The sequence below is a fragment of the Chelonia mydas genome, chromosome 13 (assembly GCF_015237465.2).
Source record: "Chelonia mydas isolate rCheMyd1 chromosome 13, rCheMyd1.pri.v2, whole genome shotgun sequence".
NCBI lineage: Eukaryota > Metazoa > Chordata > Testudines > Cheloniidae > Chelonia > Chelonia mydas.
The window spans coordinates 6,603,844-6,624,819 of NC_051253.2; the positions used below are offsets into that span (position 1 = coordinate 6,603,844).

At 44.6% G+C, this 20,976-nt stretch overlaps 1 long non-coding RNA gene across 1 annotated transcript in view; it reads left to right on the top strand.

Annotated features, from left to right (window-relative positions):
• Nucleotides 1–20,976, top strand: part of LOC122462645 — a 309,415-nt gene that overhangs the window by 13,548 nt on the left and 274,891 nt on the right. The window lies entirely within an intron of this gene.

Sequence of the window (20,976 nt, forward strand, 5' to 3'; positions counted from 1 at the left end):
TGATTCCCCCTCCCTTTCCAGGCACATTGGGAAGGCATAACTAGCATCATGAGCTGCTGATTGGATTTCGGGGTTATTGTTTTTATAAAATATAGATAAAATATTGCACTTATGTATCTCAGGCTTTGAATTAAAAACAATGTTTGGACATTTTCAAGAACTCTCGAGTCACTCACGCTCAATCACTCTGAAAGAAAGTTACATGCACGGATTTCGAAAGGAATTAAAATTGTGTGTAGCACGCAGAAAGGTCCAATGAATACCTGGGAAATCTTGGGGGGGAGGACGGGGTAGCGGTTATATCACAAGTCCAGAAATCGTTTCTTTTTGCCCTGTAATATCGTTGGCATCTGTCCCTTCAGTAGGAAGTCTTGCTAAATCGCCTCTGTTGATTTGTTTAAACGTTAATTTCCTATCTGAGGTTTTTAAAAAAATCACTTTCTGAAACACTCATTGTTATCCAGTTCTAGAAACTAATTTTTTTTAAAAAAGGTGACCCTTGAAACTGCTAAATAGAAATTGTATCTACCGTATTCAGACGAAAACATTCTACACATAGGCGGATACTAACACAAGTGAAGAGTGATTCTCTCCTATATAAGCCGGTCTGTAAGAGTCAAATGCTAAACCCAAAGGCACGGTTCTTCAAAGTATCCTCTTCCATGTATTTAGACAGGCCGGTATGTCCAGTCAACGGACTTGTCTGATGCCACCTGGGTGGCATGTGATCTTTGGAGGCCACCATCTTTCCTTTTGAACCAGTGGCCGAGTCCAGTTGTGCCGCAGACAGGCATTCATGAAACTACCGCTGGGAAAGAGAGTTAGGTCCATGCGTCCATTTGTAAATAACGCCATCATTTCTCCTTAGATCTCTTTCCGCAGCAAGAATGTCTCTTAGTGAAACCCAGGTACACACGCCTAGGTAGTCTAATTGGGTAACGCTCCTCATTAAGAGATGGCAAAATAAAGGGGGAGAAGAGAGAAACCAGCAGTCCTTACTCGGGCAAAAGTCCCATTGAGGCCAACTATACAATACCAGCAATGAAAGCCATGCATTTGCATACAAATGGGGACTTATCACTTGCCAGCGTTCAGTTTCCCGTTGTAAAGAGAAGTGAATCTGGATACCAAATCTATCCCGACACGTCGCTGTGTGCGCGGTGATGGGGAGAGAGTGTGGCCCACAGATGTATTGTTCTTTTCTGGTATAATATCTGGAAGGACCAGGGTGTGACTTCAGAGCCGTGACAAAGCTAGTGGGGCTAGTGAAAATCTCCAGTGCGTGTGTTCATGCGTAAGAGGGTCGCAGTAAACGGAGAGCTCGGCCACCTTCCTTTGGGAAATATGTTTCCCCCGGGGTTTCCGAACCGTAAGTAGAGATCATCACCCACCCGGGCTGGCCTCTGTTGACACCATCCAGAGCGGTACGGCTGCCACGTGAAGCAGAAGGTGGTAATTTAGTGGGAAGGAAACGGTGTGGATCTCTTCTTAGGAAACACGCCTGGCCCTTCCACTCTACACAAGCGTGGCAGGCTGTCCTGACTCAGACCAATGACATTCTTGTCCAGTGAGGCAAACGACAGACAAAAACCGAAATACCAACAGGAGGGACCTGGTGGGCCTCTTGGGAGACGGCAGGGCTCTTGGCATGCTGTTTGCTTCCAGGGTTCTTATTTCGGGAGGCACCTGTCTAGGAAACAAGGTGCAAAGGGACCTGTGACAGACCAACAGCCTACCTAACCTCTGCCCTGCTGCAACAGGGCTGGATAGCTGCAAGCGGGGAAGCTGGGGGTCTCACAAACCCCCCCCCTTCTTGCAATGGAAGGAGTTTCTGGCCCCATCTTTTCCTTCGGCGAAGCGCAGCGCCCCGAGGCCTGCATGTCGGGGTTTTGTGCACACTCCTCACGTGGCAGCCGCTGGCCTTTGTCCTGCCTCGAGCTGGGGCTGTGTGCGCACCCTGGACCCCGTCGCTCCGCTTTGTCTTGCGCCTACATTTTACCTGAGCTCTAGTTTGGAAAGAGAAGTCCCTCGAGAAAGTATTTGTCCGTCTGCAATTCCCCTATATTACAAATCCAGAGCAATGCCTGTCGACCTGCTCTCCTGACCCAGATGGGGAGGGGAAGGGGAGGCTGACCACGTGGCCAGGGTGAATAAGGAGCCAGGGTAGAATACCCTGCTCCCCCCGGCCCCGATCCTGAATGGGCTGGACTCCAGGGGTGCTGGCCCATTGCTCCAGGAGGAGCGAGCGCGTATGGACCGTGAGCGCAGGCCAGGCTCCGGCTGCTCGCTGGTCACGGTGGGGAGTGCTGGCCTTTTGTTCTCGGGATTTTGGAAGGAGCTTTATTCTTACTGCCCAGCAGGCTCGTCCTGCCCCTGCTTCGCATCGGGGCGAGCTCCCCGCGCCAGGGTGCTCTGAGTGAGGTACGGCGTGAGCACGAAGCCCCCAGGGGCCCGTGGGCTGGAAAGGGGGCTGTCACCACGTTGTTCTCCTGCTTCTGAGGCAGGACCCTGGACCAGCCTCACGAGGAGACGGGGTGGCTCGTGGGGGCTCCCACTGCACTAGCAATGGGGTGGGGGGTGTCACTGGGGCGGTGCTGGCTGCCCGCCTTGGTGGCCCAGGTTGGAGAAGAGGGGCTGATCCCAGCCCTGGCGTGTGCTGGTGACTTTCCGAGCACAAGCCCTCACCTGCCTCACTGGGGAGGGGTGGGGCTGAAGGGGCTTAGCCTGATCCTGCGGGGGGAGGGGGGGTCTTTCTCTCTCCTCCTTGGAGCTGTGCCCTGCTCTTCAGGGGCGGGTGAGGGCTGGCAATATAAATAACAATGGGGAGCTCAGGAGTGACTCCAGGGCTTTATATCTTCCTGGGGGAAGGGCAATCCCCGAGGCCGCCCATTGCTACTGCAATTATTTTAACGCCGACATTAAAAATCAGTGAGACTGTGTATGCACAGAAACACCCCCCCCCACACACACACACACATAGCCCAGTCGCTAAAGCCACCCTCCAGACACACCGCCCGTTCATTAGTGTCCTGCTTAGGTGGGGAATTGCTTCACCAGGATCTCTCCCGTAAATCATCTTAACTCCTTGCATAGTTATTTATAAATGTTCCACCGCCCATCAGCGTGATTTCAAGATCACTTGAAGAAATTTAGGCTATTAGGCGTGCGTAATCCGACTCCACGCGTCTATATAAAGCCTCGCCAGCCTTCAGCAAGTCATTCACTGACATTAAAGAAATCCCCACCTTTAGCGGAAGCCCATCTCCTGCGGGAAAAAAAGTAAACACCCTTTGCTAGGCAGAACTCTGCGGGGGCCCTGATGCTGGGGGAAAGGAGCCCGACGTGTTTTAAACGACCCCCCCCCCCCTTCCTTTAGGCCCTAAAGAGATCAGCTAGGAATGCTCCTCTCCAGGGTTGGCTGGGATATATATTCTCCCCTCCCCCCCCCTTTCCCTCGACCCATTAAACGTCTTCTATACATTGCCTCTTCATCTTGTCAAGGCCAGTTGGTCGCTGGCTGCTGGTTTCCCAGGCAAATCACACCGATTTCTGAGCTGCGGTTCAAGGTCCACATTGGCACAGCAGGGGTCCGACAGAAGCACTCATCCATGGAGCCGGGGGTCAGGCTCTGTCCTGCTTCTCCAACCGAATTGTGATGCTCGTGGAACATGTCCAGAGCTCCTGGCTACGGGAAGAATCACGCCCGGGAAATAGTGCTAGCAAACCAACCACATTCTGGATTTCGGGGCCGCTGGGAATAATCTGTAGAGGGGTCACAACATTCAGGGGGCCCTGGAAATGAAGGGCGGCCAAATGGGACACATTGCATCCACCTTCATGATTTATTTATTTTTATTCTTTGAGACTGATTTCTTAATCCTAGTTTTTGTTTGTTTTGTTTGGGTTTTTTTGTGTGCTTTCCCTGGGGGGGAGGGAAGGGGTGTTAAATGCGTTTTTCTTTAAACCAAGTTTAGGGCTCTCTGTATGTGTGTGCTTAAATAACATTGCACACGTATACATACAGGTGTGTGTATTTGTGTGTGTGTGTGTGTGTGTGTGGTAGGTGCATAGGTGTGCCCAGCCTGTGTGTTGCACACAACTATATATCAGGTGTATAAACTGTATGTTTACCCACAAATAGCTATCATGGCAGATGGGTGTGTAACTTCATATACACTTTCCATCCACTTAGGTATCTGTATAATATGTGTGGGATCCAGTGTCTAATACAAGCTGCAGACAATAGATGTGTGTGAAAACGGTATAATGTTTCCACACTTATATACACACATAACACCCAAAATCAGTGTTTTATTTATAGCCATGCCCGGTCGGAGATTTAGCAGCCTGCTGATCAGGGTTGGAGATAGCACTGAGCGGCGTGTTTCGGATTTTTAAAATAGCAGGAGCCGAGCCCCGATTTCCCCCTTGTGTCCCCTTTCTCCCTTTCCCACTTCCTCCCTCCCCCCCCCCTTGCGCTTCAGCATTTTTAATTAAATTACAAGCCTCAATAATGTTTTCCTAACTACAGCTGCCCGCTGCCTTGTGGAGTAGCCAGCGGAAAGGTATAATTTTGCAAACAGTTTCTTTAAGAGCTGGGCCTGAAGTGCCATCCGCACTGTGTGTGAACAGAAAAAGAAACACCTCCACAAAAGAAGGGATTGTTAATGGAGGACAACCCGGAGGGGCCCGCGAAGGCCTGTCCTTTACACTCACGGTGGAAGGCGATGAAGTGAATGCAGGGGGCCCTACTTTCAAATCTGGACAAAAACAAAATGGTAATCAGGGTTGAATCCCCTCACTGGTCAAAGCAGTGGGCAGCAACTGGTCTCTTTCACTCCCCTCCCCCCCTCCTTAAATCAGACCCCAAACAAGAGGAACTCGCCTCCTCTTTAACTTTATTTCCTTCATTAGCTCTCCCAAAATAATAATAATAATAATTAATAATAAGCCTGGCTGGACTTAGGGGAAGTTTTAGGGTTGTTGGAAAGGCGATTTCTCCTCTTCTGCAGGTTGTGAGGGGGACGTTGCTGGCGGCTGGCAGGTAAGCACGATCCGCTTTCCACGCTCGGACTCTTTGCTGGGAAATCTTCTTTCAGATCTGGGTGGATTTCGAGTTAGCACTTCTAGTGGGGGCGGGCGGGCGCCTGTGTACATAGCCATTGTGTATATCCCGTCGTAGGGTCCTGCTTCCAGATGTTGCCTCGTTTGATAGGGCCGGTTCATGTAAACAACTGCTTGGGGTTGCTGGTTTCCAAACCGGTTGAAACGACTCCACGCAGGGAGATTAAGAATCGTAGCAAGAACGGGATGTTTCTACCCCGATCGCTATGTGTTTATTTCAGCGAAATGTGCTTGTTAACTGGCTCTGGTAACCCGAATCAGCTCTGCCTATTAGGGGAGAACTCGGAGCTGGTTTTACAGTGTGCCGGATTTGCATGGCAGGGCTGCACTCTGCTAAAGAATGCGATTTCCCACGTGTTGGTGGCTTTCCTAAAATTCCCTTCCCTTTGTTAGGGTTTCTCCTCTCCCAGGGCCGCTCCCTCGCTCCTTGCAGGGGAGACATTTGGCTTTCCCGAATGCTACGCTTTCTAAACGGGCAGTTCTCCTGGCTTTCCTGCCTCTGGGGATGAAATTAGGTGTCCCTTGAGCCTCTCTTTCCGAGCTCCCCAATTTCTGCCTGAGTTCTTAGTTCCTAAGCGATCGTCTTGCTTCGGATACTGCACTTCGCGCAGTTGCAACACTCCCCAGCGGGAGGAAAAATGTTTCATTCCCCGAAACTCTCAGCAATCCTCCTGACCCTTTAATTAAACAATGGAGAACCGGGCCCTTAACGCCTGAGGGCTTCAGGCTGCGTTGCACTGGTCTGCGCGCACACCCTGCCTGCAACTGCTTCCTGCTCCGAAGGAAATTAGACCTTACATTTACAGGGACGTTTTGTTTACACCCAGGTAACAAATGGACGTATGTACATTGTATGCACACGTATCTAAATTTTGCAGATAGACAACGTTACATGCTTGTCAGGGTATTTCGTTATTTTCCCACAAATAGAGCTATATATTGTAAATTATAGCATGTGGGTAACACGTATACACCCACTGCAGATGACTTTGGCTGCACGTTTATACTGTGTGTAAAAACACTATTCTTATTATATTTGTGTGTGTGTACAGGCAAGTGTGTGTGTATATGTGTATCTATTTGTGTGTACATAAACTGCTAGCGACAGTAGTTGTTTGTTAAGGCAAGCGAGGAAAGGGACTCCTCTCAAGGATTTTAAAGAGAACTTTATTTCCGTGTTTGACGCATTAATATTCGTTCGCTATCGTGTGTAGCACCTGCCTTTACTGCTCTTGTTAACTGCAGAAGCTTAGAATCAAGTCCCACTACATGCATTCATTCGGATCTGGTCAGTTCTGGAAAGGGAATAGTTTTTATTTTAACTAAATGTGATTACTCCACTAAACGCCCTCCCCCATTTCCGCAAGTGTCAAATGAACCTGTAATTAGCCGAGAGACAAGGTGGGGGAGTTAATATCTTTTATTGAACCAACTTCTGTTGGTGAGAGAGCCAAGGTTTCGAGCTTACACAGAGACCTGAAGAAGAGCTTTGTATAAGCTCCTCTCGCACCAACAGAAGTTGATCCAATAAAAGATATTACACACCCCTACCTTGTGTCTCTAATATCCTGGGACCAACACAGCTGCAACAACACTGCATGGAGTAATTATTGGCAGCTATGCCCAGTAGCGTGTGTTGGGAAGGTTTATCTCCTGGAGGTGGCCAACTACTTAACAAAAATATGAAACATAAACCCAGCGAGCAGTTCTCTTTTCCTGGGAACTATATTGGATTAAAAATCCCCCCAAATTAGACCACGCCAAGAGCCCCCTTCTTTGCCAGGTATGGTTTCCTAGGCTGCTCATTATAGTAGGCACGTTTATTTCGAGACAATTCCTAAGAACGTATTTCTAGCTTTTGGTGACTTTTAGAACGATTTTATTTTACCAAAAATGTATTGTTATAAGACATTCTCATCACGAGAGAGGTTGTTACAAGTCATGTAACAACCCATCTCTTGTAGGAAGGTCCCAACCGCCAGCATAAAGAGAGAAACGCATACTTGCTGTCTGTGCTATTCCTGTACACTTCAGTCACTAACAAAGCAACTGTTGGGGAGACAAATACACTTTGCCTTTTATTGACTGAGAGAACCTTCTCCTCCTGTTCCTTTATTTCCCAGGATGTTCTTTGATTTTATACATATATATATAAAACCTCTTACAGGAGATGCCTCTTAAATATTTGCCCTTAAAATACTGGATTCTAATTTAACAAGTATCTTATTTGATTAAAGGAAGTGTTACAACCAGTTACAGTATCATGTAAACAAACATTCAGTGTCTACTATTCAAACACAGTACAGAGCGACGGAGGCATTCACAAAATATTTGCTGCATTCTATGCAGGATCTTTACTCTGTGGCTTTAATAGAAAGAAATCAAGTGTAAATACCTGAAAATACCACTCTAGGAGACATTCTCTCCCTTTGATTTCTCTGTGACAGGCATGACAATCCGCTGAAATGAACGTGCCTCAGAGTTCATTATGAGAGAGGACACTACTGTATCTTTTCTGCTTAGCTGCTGCAGCATCCGTATCAGAGCCATATTTTCTAAGAATGACTCTTAGGGAAACTATATATGTTTGGTATGCATGAAACTTATTCTTCAGGGTGACCCAGTGCCATTCCCTATCAAATAATCAGCCCCATCTGTTTGGGACTCTACGTATAGGTTTCTGTCTTTGTGGGGGCTTTATGCTAATTTGATGTAGTAGCTTCTATAGGGAAGTGTGTGTTTGTAAACACGTCCTCTGATATATGGGGCTAGTTGGCGCAATAACGTGTGATGTATGGCTATCGAATTTTACCAGACCTGCATATCTCAGTGAAGTTAACGGATAATCTTGATCTAACTTTCAGGCTTGACCTAAAAAAATAAAATAAATCGCCAGATCTGTATTTGTTTTCATAGGGAAATGTGCTATAACGAAAAAACCCCAAGTATTGATAGTTAGCCCTAGTTAAAGTGCTCTGATCTTATATATATTTTTAAAAGGATGAAGAAACGTGTATTTATTGGTAGTAATAACTCCCATTGCTATTACAAGCCTCAAAACGACCTGATGTTTTCAGGTAACATTTGTTCGTGTTAGGTAACTTACAAAAATCCGCAATACAAAAGATTTCTTTTCCATCTTGCTGAAACAGAAACACTGCCATTTCACTCATTCATTCGGGGAATGAATCAATTAAGAAGTTTCTGTCTCATTGGGCTAAAGTGATGGGAAATGTCATTCCTGCCAACTTAATTCTCATATATTATTGTGAATTTGCTATTTTCAACGCCCTATTGATTTGATTTGATTTGTCCATTTCTCTCCCCTTTCAAAAAGCGAAGCTTCCTGTTGAGGGCAGCTGAGAATTGCCCGGCTCTGCAGCCAGCTTTCCTCCTTTGACTTCCAGCAACTTCTTGCCGGTTTGAAATGAACCTGCCGCGCCGCTTTAACAAGTGAGGTTCAAACAGTGCTTTGAGCTGGGCGCAGGGAGGAAGGTCGCCACAACAGCAAGCCGCAGCAGATGCCCCGAGAGATTAAAAATCCATAACGCTAGATAGGTGTCCTCCAACTTTTGTTAAAGTAGTTTCCTGATGACTCTTATTAGCACTTCCGGAGCTAAACCCGAAAAGCCAGAGAACATCCCATCCACACTGCGAGCGACCCAAACCGCTGGAAAATGAAGACTCCTCCTTCCCCTCTTTATATCTTGTAAACAGTAGCAAGGGGGAAAGCACACACGTGCTAAAGCCTTTTCCGCTCACTCACCATGGGGCTACACCTTTCTAACTGTCCAGAGTCCACTTCTAGCACCGTCCGTAGTGATCTATGCGAGGAAGAATTTAGACCTAAATAATGCCACTTCCTAGGCAGTTGTGGGTTTTTTTTCTTTCCCTATCCAATAACCAATGATACAATAAAATGTCACCTTTCCCAAAATACAGGTCGAAAGAAGTTCAAGAACTCTATAGCTTTGTGAATCTGGAAGTCTGCTGCTGGGAGAGCTGGAGTTTATACAGCCCAGCAAGTGGTTTGTTTTTTTTTTCTTTCATTTTTAAATTAACAAGAACCTCAACCCCAAATCGTGACTCGTTGTCCTGAAGCTGATGTCTCTCACCAAGTTGCAAAGGTGGGCGTATTTACCCCTGCGACTAGCCCCTAAAGGAACAGAGGGGGGCCATTTATAAACCCTTGCTTTACTTTGCCCACCATGCTAAAGGGGGAAAGGTCGAATTATCAGTACCTCTCCCCCGTTTTCCCATTCTCCAGTGAAATCAACACACATGGTTCTGGAGGGGTGGGATGTAGTCACTGCTCGTGGTAGCGAGATTTGATTGGACTCTTCCTCCCAAGCAGCCATGAAGACGGAGGATGCAGTCGCTGTGTACAATGGCCCTTCACACAAAGTTACCACGTTTGGAACCATGCCCCCGCCGCACCAGGTATTAAGAGGGAAGACCTGACACACACACAGCTACTTAGTGGCGAGGAATTTAGGGCATGTGCAAAAATGAACCGTAGATTTTTTATTTTTTTTTACTCGACGGTTAGAAAAGTGCTTACAATCTTGAAACACTAACCCACCAAGCGAACCAATCGTTTTAGCACCTAATGAAAGAACGAGGCAAATTCACAGATAGACGATGAATTCTAAAAACAGACCTAAGGGTGCTCCCTACTTGTATGATTGTGCAGGACTGCTGGAAATAACCAGTTTATCCAGGCGTTAGCATTTTAGGGGTTATTGGAGGGAGTGCATGTTTGACTCAGCTTCCAGATGGAGTGCAACATTACTACTTTTCTGTAGAGAAATCATTACGTATTTCCCCTCCGCCCCCCACCTTTATTTCAAGCTGTTATTTCTGGTAATTTTTCGAGATTGTCTGTCTGTCTATCTCTGACCACTTCAGCTGTCCTAGAGAAACAATTCGAGGTTTGGACCGTGAAGAATTTCCATCCCCGCCTATGCAGGGTGGTGACTAGTTTATGAGTCTTTCTGCAAAGAGTCAGCAGGCTGAGGTGTCTTAAGGAGAGCCTGAAAGAATAAGTCAGAACCCGAGCTGACGTCTTCAAAAACCAAGCCTCCATGTTTCTCCTTAAAGAACGCTTCCTTGGTTGATTTCATTTTGTCCTTCCGTTGAGACATGCAAGCTCGTATTTTCTTACAAGAGACAGTGTTTCAGGAAATCGGTAGAATTCAAATGTAGCTATTTACACAGCTTTATATAGATTGAAGACAGAAACCCAGTGGAAAAACAAGAGATTACTTTGTTACAACCTATGACTTGCAATTAGGCACGTCCAATGGATTTTTTCCTGCTTCAATCTTTGAGCCTTTGCAAACTAGACGGTCTATACATAGTGTCTTTACTTTCAGACATTTTGCATTAGTTCTAACAATTAATGGAGAGCAAAGGTCCAGTTTTGTTTTGTTTTGAAAGGACCGATACATTAATGGAGAGGAGTCACATTGTCCAAATTGTATCCTTTAAATTTCTTTCTTTCTCAACTGTCATCGCAGACGGTAACAGAGCAAAAAACACCCCCATGACTTATCAGTTGTAAGGAAACCGTGGAATAGGTGTAATACACGTCTGTGAGAAAAACAGTACGTGTAATAGGTGTGTACTATTTATTTGTACAAGTGACAGTTTTAAAAAGAAATGAATGCCGCATGCTAATGATCTACAGATTTTTTGTTGATAAGGAATGCAGCAAATCTCTCGAGTTTCCCAATTGTTCTGTAGGTAGAAGAACTTTAGGATCAGTATAATTAGCATATATTAAAATACAGGCTTTGATCAGATGACAGAAAGGCAAGAAAAACGAACTATGTGCCAACAATCGAAATCTCACGTCAGAGATGACCTTGGAAATTATGGCGCAGGCAAATATTGTCTTCATTTTTACTTTTTAAAAAGTGATGTCCATTTGTATACAAGGTGAGGCCGCTATGAAAAGACTGAAGAAATTAGGATCTGTAAAAGCGCCTGACAGTAATAAGAGTACCTACGTGGACATCTGTATAAGGCACGTACTCTGGAGTTGGCTGGTAAATTACACAAGAAGAATGGCTGTCTAGCACTGATGGGAGAAGCGAACTGAGCGGAGACTATGGGTTCCTAGTGGATGGGGCGTGTGTATATAGATGTTCTCACTAGTTCTGTGTCTTTGATACCCCCTCCCCTGCCCAAAGATCATGCCTTTTCAAATCGCCTAATGGGGACCCACTTTTTAGCAAATAGCCTATTCCTTAAGGGGGGAGGGATAGCTCAGTGGTTTGAGCATTGGCTTGCTAAACCGAGGGTTGTGAGTTCAATCCTTCAGGAGGCCGGTTAGGGATCTGGGGCAAATATTGGGGATTGGTCCTGTTTGAGCAGGGGGTTGGACTAGATGACCTTCTGAGGTCCCTTCCAACCCTGATATTCTATGATTAACAGAACTTGTGCAGGTAAAGTCCCTCCCTGATCATGTCTTTGCAAAGGCATGAGGAAGGGGCAGCAGCTCCTTCTGGAGGAAAGGGGGTGTTGTACCTGGAGATGGCTCTTGCAAGCAGTTTATATTTAGATGTAACTTTTAAAATGCAAATATAGATGTTCTCACTAGTTGACCAAAGAGGGAAGGTGCTTATGTTTCACCTTGTGCCCTAGGACAAGATGCTGCTCTCCCTAATGTTCATTCAAAATGGGACTCTCCCTCTGGCAAGCTTTGCATGGAGCTGTGGAGATGCTGTAGAGACTGTCCTTAAGAAGCCACCTTGACCAACAAGGAGGGAAGAGATGGAGCCTCTCTTTCCATTTTCACTGGGATGCACCTTTTGATTCCCTAGGCTAGGCAAGGTCTATTAAACGAGAGAAAAAGAAGGGCAGGCTCCTGTGCTGGGGGAGATACCTGTGGGTGGAGGACAGCATGTCTAATGTATCAGATTTTCCCCCTTACTGGTAGAGAAATGCAATGTAAAGGGATGGAGGCAATGCAGTGGCAGCAATCTGCAGAATGAATGATAGGGCCTGGAATTTAGGCTCAGATTCTGGCACCAGCCCGCCTACCTGGCCTGACTTCAGTTCCAGTGCCGTCTTTTGTGAGTCGGGGACCACTGAAAGGGAATTGTGGGAGGGAGGTGGCGTATTGGAATTTGGGCCCTTAATCAAGGCCAATGCAATCACAGCTGAAAAAGCCCACGCTTCTCTGCTTCACACCCCCAAGCTGCTTTTCACTAGCACTGTATCTAAAACCTTTCTTCATTTCCCCCTTTCTCTTTCCCTAATGGGTTTCTCCTCCATTTCCTCCTGCCCCATTCATTCTCTTCTGCATGCTTTGCCCCTCCTCTCCACTCCTGCATTCCCTCTTTGCTTTAACTTTGCTGTCCCTCTCATTTTGCCTTATACTCTTTCTTCACTGATCCTCTTCTTCAAAGGAAACACATCAGGACCTCTCTCTCCTTCTCCCTCTGCAAAAAAACTTTAATGCTTCACTCTTTTCCTCCTTCTAAGTCCCCATCTTTCATCTCTTCCCCTTATAGCTCCCCTCCCTCCTTTTCTCTCATGAGTTCCCACTTCTCTCCTGCCCTGCTTGGTCATCTCCAGCGGTTCCACCTCTTCCCCACCAACCCCTTCAGCAAGGCAAACATTTGGCTGGAGATCATGAAACCCACTGGTGTCTCTTGTTCTGTCCCTAGAGAATTTCCCTCAATGTCAGACAGGGCTTGGAGTCAGAACAAGACCATAAAACAAGCTGCAGGTCCCGGTGTTCCGTGACTACAAACTCTTTGGGGGTGGGGTCAGTGTGTCCTGTATTTGTACAGCACCTAGCAGAATGGGGTTATAGTCCATGCTTGGGCTTTCCTCCACATCTGTGCAATAGCCTGGCAGTTCTTTGCATACCAATAAGCACTCTGTCTAAAGATTCCTTTTCCTGTGCCATGGACTGTCCTTTTCCCATGATAGCTCATCAGTGGTTAAGGCGAATTAAAACAGGAGGGTAGCTTTCCTTGTAGCCAGTTTGAAGGAGCTGCTCTCCACTCTCACCTCTCCAACACCCCCACTTTAACATTGATCAGCAGGAAATGTCTCTGCCAGAGACTAACCATCTGTCTCCTACATTTGGGGGAGTTGACAGCAGCTTCTGTGGTTCACTGTTGATCCACTCTCTTAGAAAAGTCCTTGCTGGATCAGTTCATCTTCCAGATCTGTGACTTTTGATTCCCCCAAATTGGAAGGATTTAGCAAAATGCCTGAGGGTTGGTTGGTTGGTGTGTTTTCATGCTGCTTTTGAATGCAGGTGACCCTGGATGCAACTTGTTTCAGTTTGGCTGAACCAACCTGCAGCTAAGCAACCATGGGTGAAATCCTTGCCTCACTGAAGCTGACTGGAATTTTGCCGCACTGGGCCCAGGACTTCACCCAGTGTCTGGAACAGCATACTCTTGTTCCTCCAACATTGTGTAACCAACAGAGAACTGCATAGCTAAAATCTGCCATCTAATCCAGAGTTTCAAATGGAAAATCCAAAGATCCAGGCAGTCTGGTTGGAGAAGTTGGCCTATATAAACGAATAGTCTGATCACAATAAGTACTTAGACACCAGCTGCTAGATATAGCAATACCAAAGGTAGATGAAAAGCACTAAGATGTCTATTGTTTTCTGCCTGAAGAGCTCAACACCCTTTAAATAGCATTATTATCCCCATTTTACAGATGGAAAATTTGAGATATACAGAAATTAAATTATTTACCCAGAGCTAAGAAGTCAACTGGTAGAGGCCTGAATAGAGCCTGGGTCTCCTGATTCTTATCTCATCAAATCATGGCTGGCCTGTTTCACCTTTGACTAAGACAACTGGCATATAGGAATTGGGGATGAACATTGTATACCTTTGCATCATTTTCTTCCTGGTTATACATCCATTTGATTAGCTATTTATGCCCTATGGTATCACACACATTGTTTGTTATTCTTAGTGTTAACATACCATTATGACAACTGTAATTGATTAATTAAGAAAACCATTCTAGTTTGGACAGTCAGGATGGGACACATGGAAGAAATGAAACATTTAAGTGGAAAGCCTATGTGGGCATAGATGTGGGTAAGCGCTCAGCTAGCTATCCAGAAGTTTAGGTACATAAATCTCTTCCACAGCCACATCCTCCACATATCGATAAAATAACTTGTATCATCCTCTGCTCTAAAGTTGCCCTGAGCACCTAGAGCAATCTGCTAGGAGTTCCCACCTAAAAGCTCTTGTCACCATGAATCAACTATGAAATGGATTTATTTTTACATCTGGTTCCTATTGGCCTTTCTGAGCTGAGTGCTAGATCTTGCTGAAAAATGACACTGTTTGGTTTGTGAAAGGCCTTTGGGGGAGGCTAGTCTCCACCCTAATTCAATAATGGTTTATCAATTGCATAACAATAGTCTAGCTACCATGATCCATATGCCTATTTCCTTAGGACTGAGCTGCTGTAATTCTCTATCTGAGGCAGACGATCTGACTAACACACATTCCAGAAGGTGCAGCATGTGGATGCCTACTTCCTGACAAGTGCAACCCACCAAGAGCACACCATGTCCATGCTACCTACCCCCCATTAATTTCTTGTCCCAAATCAAGGTCTTGATCATGATATTTCAAGCTCTAATGGCTGGGTCCAGGCTACCTCAGAAAAAACCTCCCTACTCATGACTCTGAGACAGGTGCATTCTTCAAGGAATGTGGAGTTCTCAAAGCCCAGAGTCAGACTTCCAGGAGCTGGTGGAGGTATGTTCTCTGAGGAAGGCCACCATTGGTGGAGCTGCTGACTGGATGAGATCAGAATAAGCACAACTCTAACCTTCAGATCCCATTGCAAAACTCATCTTTCCACCATCCTCCCTGCAAGGACAGAAGCTGAAGAACAATGAGGAGTGGGGAAAGGGTTTGATTGGGGATGTATCATTTATATAAAAATTTCAGGTCCAAATGGCTAAACTGAGGGAAGAAAGGGATCCATTAAGGAGTAAGCTCTGATGTATGCCCTGACCTGAATGCTATGGTGATGGGCACCCTATCAATACCTCTGACAGAAAAATAAATCTAGTTAATATAACTCCACTGCACACACTTCTCCTGGGGAGAAGATGAGAGAACAAAAATGTGACAGATTTGCAATCATGTTGCTTGATGCACTACTGGAAGGTGCTCAGATATTATGGTGATGAGTGTGGTATAAGAACCAATATAGAATCATACTAGAAACAAAATCTGAGGGCTCAACTGTGCGATGTTACTCTTCTTAGTGATCCTCTGCTATTGACATTGAAGAAAGGGCTATTGTCTTAGGACATCTTTGTATCAGTGTCATTCTTCTATTATGGAAGAAAGAGGGGAAAATAGCATCGGTATCTTAAGATGAGGTATTTGGAGAGTAAAGAGTGTGATAAAAAGAGGCAAATTCAAGTTATATTAGCTGATCTTTCAATTCCAGTCTCAGAATGTTGGAAACTTCCATTTTGAGCCAGATGAAACAATAATAGATTGGCAAACAAATTAATCTGCATCTAAGGAATTTTAAGAAGTAAAAGGTTAAATAAAATAAAATAGAACAGGCTCGTTGTCTCTTGACAACTCTTGTTCTTTTTCTAGTGCAAAGCATCTAAGAGACGCAAAGGATTCCTGCCACACAGTTTAGCACCGAGTCCCTTTCTTACAGACTCTATATTGCTTTCAATGATGGTAATATTTTACTTGGGAATTAGCAGAGCTGTATCCTGAGAGGAGCTGAGTTGGATATGGTTGGTGCTTAGTAACTCTCAGGATTAGGGGCCTGATTCAGTGCCCACTGAAGTCAATGGGTGTCTTTCCATCGACTTCAGTGAAATTTGGATCAGGTTATATGTCTACAATTACTGGAAATGTAGGGCCAGATTCTGAGACTGGTGTAAATCAGTGTAGCTCTGTTGAAGTCTATAGATCTCTGCCAATTTGCACCAACTGAGGATCTGTCTGTAACATCCAGTCAGATTGATCTGGGACCAGATGACTTTAAACAGGAAGCAAACAGTAAATTGCCAGTTTTCAATACTTACAATAGTTTCCCTTATTTTTGATGATATAGAGATTTAAAAGGTTAAACAATATCTGATTGATTGAAGTTGAAGTAAGTGGCAAAGGAAAAGAAAGCTCACTGGTGAAAAAGTTAAATAAGCTATTTGTTTTCTTCACTAATTAAAAGGGCAATATCTGGCCCAACTTGGCCATTGGGGTAGGTTTTGTAAGGATAAAAGCCTCAGACCAATAGAAATGCTTCCATGAAATTAAAATATATATCAGTGGAAAGGCCAAATGTTTGACAAATAGTCCCTTGTGGCCTCCCACCCCCTGCTTTCTTTTTTTCAACAGCAAAATTGCTTGCTAGTGCATTACAATCCTTTCACCTTGTGCTCATGCACGAGAACCTTAGCTTCAATGGGAGTTCTGTGCATGGGGCCCGTAGAAGATCAGGCTTGCAGAATGTAAGAAAATTACCTGCGTAAATATATTTCTTAGCTAAATAGTTTTAAAAGCCAGTGTTAAGTGACCAAGGCAATCTCTGGGCAGGAGATGTGCAAGCCCACTGGGTTCACAAAATTGGAGGCCCACTGACCATACCCCTTGTCCTTTCCCTAGCCTGCTCCAGCTACCCCCCTATGTATGCATTCAGGTAGTGAATAGAATCCCAGATTTGCTATCTTTAGGGTGTACCCCATCTCCACAAAAACAACGAGGAGTCCTTGTGGCACCTTAGAGACCAACAAATTTATTTGGGCATAAGGTGAAGGATTCCTCATTGTTTTTGCTGATACAGACAGACTAACATGGTTACCCCTCTGAAACCTGTCCCCATCTCCACAGTATACTATCCACTGCATTTTGGAACCAGAGCAGATCCATAGCCCTTGTTGTGAGGGGGGGAATTTTCACTCTGTGTATATAACAGGGGAAGTGCACTTAGGTTGTACACTGAAATACTGAATGTACATTTTATGTGCTAGATTTCTCTGTCTATCTTCCAGTTTTTGAGGAAGGGTAAGCTAAGGGAGGTTTTTACCACAGAAACAACACTCATTTGCCTTTTCCAGGTAATGCGCACATAAGAAAACTCAAGTCTTGGTTGTTTCCATCTAAGGATTAATAGCTACAGCATAAGCAGAAATAGAAGCCCATCTTTAAAAAGTTTCCTTTGAAAATTTCTTTTGCCATTTGCATATACTGCACAGATCTAGATTTAACTAGCGGAGTGAGCATGAAGCCAGGGACACAAGCTCTAAACTTAGTTCTACTATTGTCTTGCTATCTGGCACTGGGTCATTTAACCTTCCTGAGTCTTTCTCCATCTCTTGAATGGTAATGGTGAATGATATGTGCTCACCTATTTTATGGAAAGAACAATCTGTAGAGTGCTTTGGTGGGATTGACCCTGCATTCTGGAACACCCGCAAATTCCCTTTGACCTTAGTGTGAGTTTAAGGTTTGCAAGGAATACAGGCTTGGTCCTTCAAACAATCAAATGAACAAAAACCCAGTGGACCTCATACCGGTGTAAATAGGCCACCAGAATCAAGCAGTTGTTGGGAGTTTAGCCTGAGTAAGGAGGCTCAGATAGGTGCTTGAAGGTTTCTTCTCTCTCAATTTTCAGATAATCTTGGAGTAGAAATGAAAGCATCATTTTTAAAAAAAAACCCACCTTTGCAATATTTGTAATAAAGTGACACTGATTCTTAGCCAGTAAAAATAACAAACCAGGGTCTAGCCATGCTGGGTCTTGGTCTGAATGACTGGATTGACAGAATCTTTTACAAATATGTAAAACAAATATGAGGGATGCTGGCAATGCCAGGGCTATTTGTAACTTTCTCATTGAGCCCATTCTGCAACAATGCAGGGGAATGATTTAATCTGCATTCCCAACGTCTCCCTTTATCTAAAACCGAAAATGGACACTTTTGCCTTTGTGCATGGGTGGGTGGCCTGGTTTGTTAGTTTGTGGGCCTGATTTGAATATAAAGGAACATGAAACAGCTCTACAGAGGGGCTACAACCTTCCTTTCATTAGTAACTGCAAGCAGAGTGTTCTCAGTGGCAAATAACCTTTTCCTTGCACTTTTCACTGGCATCTATAGGAGATCTGTGTGTGTAAAGAAGGCTGTGTTGGACTCTTCTTTCATATTTGCCTTCAGTATTCTCTTTTTTTTCTCCTAAAAGAGGAAAGTTTCTGTAGAACAGGGCTATAGCACAGATATTTTCCAGCTGCCAGAAGATTCACATCTTTAAGGGCCATTTTAAAATCCACCCCCCCCCCCCAAAAAAAAGAAGTGACTCTTAGAGATCAGAACACTGACAATCCTCTGGGATGTTTAGAAAATATTTCTTATTAGGATGTGAAAACAGTGCACCAGTTTTGATTTCTTCCCAAACTCCTGGGGGCATCACAGTATTTTATGAGAGTCCACTTTTTTTTTAAAGCATCTCTCAGTGAGAGTATTTCTTTCGTGCATTTCATTGCAAAATTGGTTCATTGTGAACTCAGTTACAAATGGCCCAGGCGTTGCCAATTTCTCTCAGGTTTGTTTTAAATTTGTAAAAGATTCTTGTGTCTCTTTTTGGGGGAGGAGGATTTCAATTTTATTTCCCTCGAAGCCTGTCTTGGATATGCCAGAACAGGGCACACTGATTTCCCAGCCCTTCCTTAGCATTTTCAATTTAGTTTTGTTGAACAAGAAATGCATTCTTTCTGGCAGTACACTCAAGAGTCTTGTGTGTTTTTTGTTTTTAAAAAAATCCAACTCTTCATTGGATAAAATGTTTGTAAGTGGACTGTTTAGTCTGGAAGCATGGGTGCTGGAACTAGGGGTGCTGCTGCACCCCCAGGCTTGAAGTGGTTTCCATGATATACAGGATTTACAGTTTGGTTCAATGGCTCTCAGCACCCCCCACCCGCCATACAAATTGTTCCAACACCTCTGTTTGGAAGGCAGCATTGTCTTCAAACCAGTATTTACACGCTTTTCTATTTAGGACATTTTAACTTCCCCAAACTTTCATGGAGTATAGAATGAATCAGAATATATTGGGGAGAGGGAATTATTGTTTTTTAAATAACCCTTCTTTGGAAAAGAGGATGCTTCATTGTTTTATTTCAGAGATGATCAGATTTAAGCTGAGAATGTAAAATAAAATCAGCCGGGGCCGAGCAGTGTTTTGTGCTTGCATGTAAGGTTGGCAGAACGTTGCAATGGCTTTTCTTCCAGAAAACAATCTGGGTTCGATCCCGCTCCTGTTGAAATCAGAAGAGGTTTTGCTGATTGTCTCAATGGGAGGACGATCTAGCCCCTTTCGGCTGGTCTTCTGCAGTCATTATGGGGGCACGAACACCAAAGCCAAATTGTTAAAGAGAGAAGCTTTGGAGTTCTCTACAAATCAGAAAAGATATCAAACAGGCAAATGCAGCTAATGGATTGCTTTCGAAATGACAAATCCCTGGCTCCAATGCATGTTCAAGATCCTTTTTGAGACCAACTAGTCAAACTGTGTAGAAATGTGGCCACACATAACCTGAGTGCACGGCTGCCGTGTGTGTTTTGCTCTACGTATGTTTTCAATACACAGTGCTACAAAATCGGTTTGAAGTTTCCCTGTAAGGCAGCTTCAAAGAATTCCCAGGTTCCAGCAGAATGGGATGGTTTGGTCTTTTTCTTTGGCATGAAAAAGTGGCAAACGAAAGGCAAAGGGCAAGGGAAGTTTTGTATCAATAACACACGCACCTTCCAGAGGCTGTTCTCTTCTATTTTTCTTTTATTGGATTCACGTCTATTTTCTGCAGAACATAATTACAATTTACGCCTCCCCCCTTTTGGAAATACAGAGCAAACTAAAGCCAGGAAAGAGATCTTTTAAAACTCAGCTGAGTTTGTTCCATTTTCCCCACCCAATATTATTTTATAATAAGTAGGATCCATTTCCCCCCTCACTGAAATCAGTGTTGGGGAGAAACTCCCACTAACTTTAATGGGAATAGGGTTGGGTACTTTGCTTAAATTTTTGAATCTTCATTTGTTGTGAAGGGTCCTAGGTCTGTCTTACTGTTTCTCCGTTTTTACGCATTAGCAGAATTAAAGGACATGTTTTCATGTCTGATGTGCCTGTAATACTTTACACGTGCATTAATTGTGTGTGTAAGTAAATGATCAAGATGATTGTTTATTGTGTGTGTGTGTTTTTTTTTTTAAATCTACTTTGTCAGGCTCCATATTGCGGGGGGGGGGGGGAATGATCTTTCTGTCAGGAAAACAAACATTTTCCTTTGCCGATTAAAAATAAATCCCACCAAAATAATTTAGTTCAGAATCTTAAAGAAAGAACAATCATTCTTCCCTTTACTATCTCATGCCAGGTCTTGGGATAACCTGTAAAAGGAAAACGGGGGGGGGGGGGGGTAAGTCAGCTAACCTAGGACGAAATCAGTGACCTATATTTTTAGGATGGGCTAATTGCCACTTTCTAATATGTTGCGGGCTGTGGACAGGATCGTGTGTGTGTGAGTGAGAGAACCTCCCGGGAAGGGTTAATTTGTTGCCGTTAATTTGGTTCCGATGAAGCATGCCAGGATATGTGATGGGGTGGAGGGGGGGGACACCCCCCTCCCCTTTACAGTGCAGAAATGCACCAGCTAGACCCACCCGGCTGCAAGGAAACAGAAACAAAGGAGAGACCAACCCCAGATGTAAAGGAAAGATGATCTCTCATGCCCGCATCATGCAGGCAGAGGGTCCCCCTGCTACATGCAAACCTCTGGGATGTTTTCAGACACCCCAGCTTGAAAGACCCACCCTCT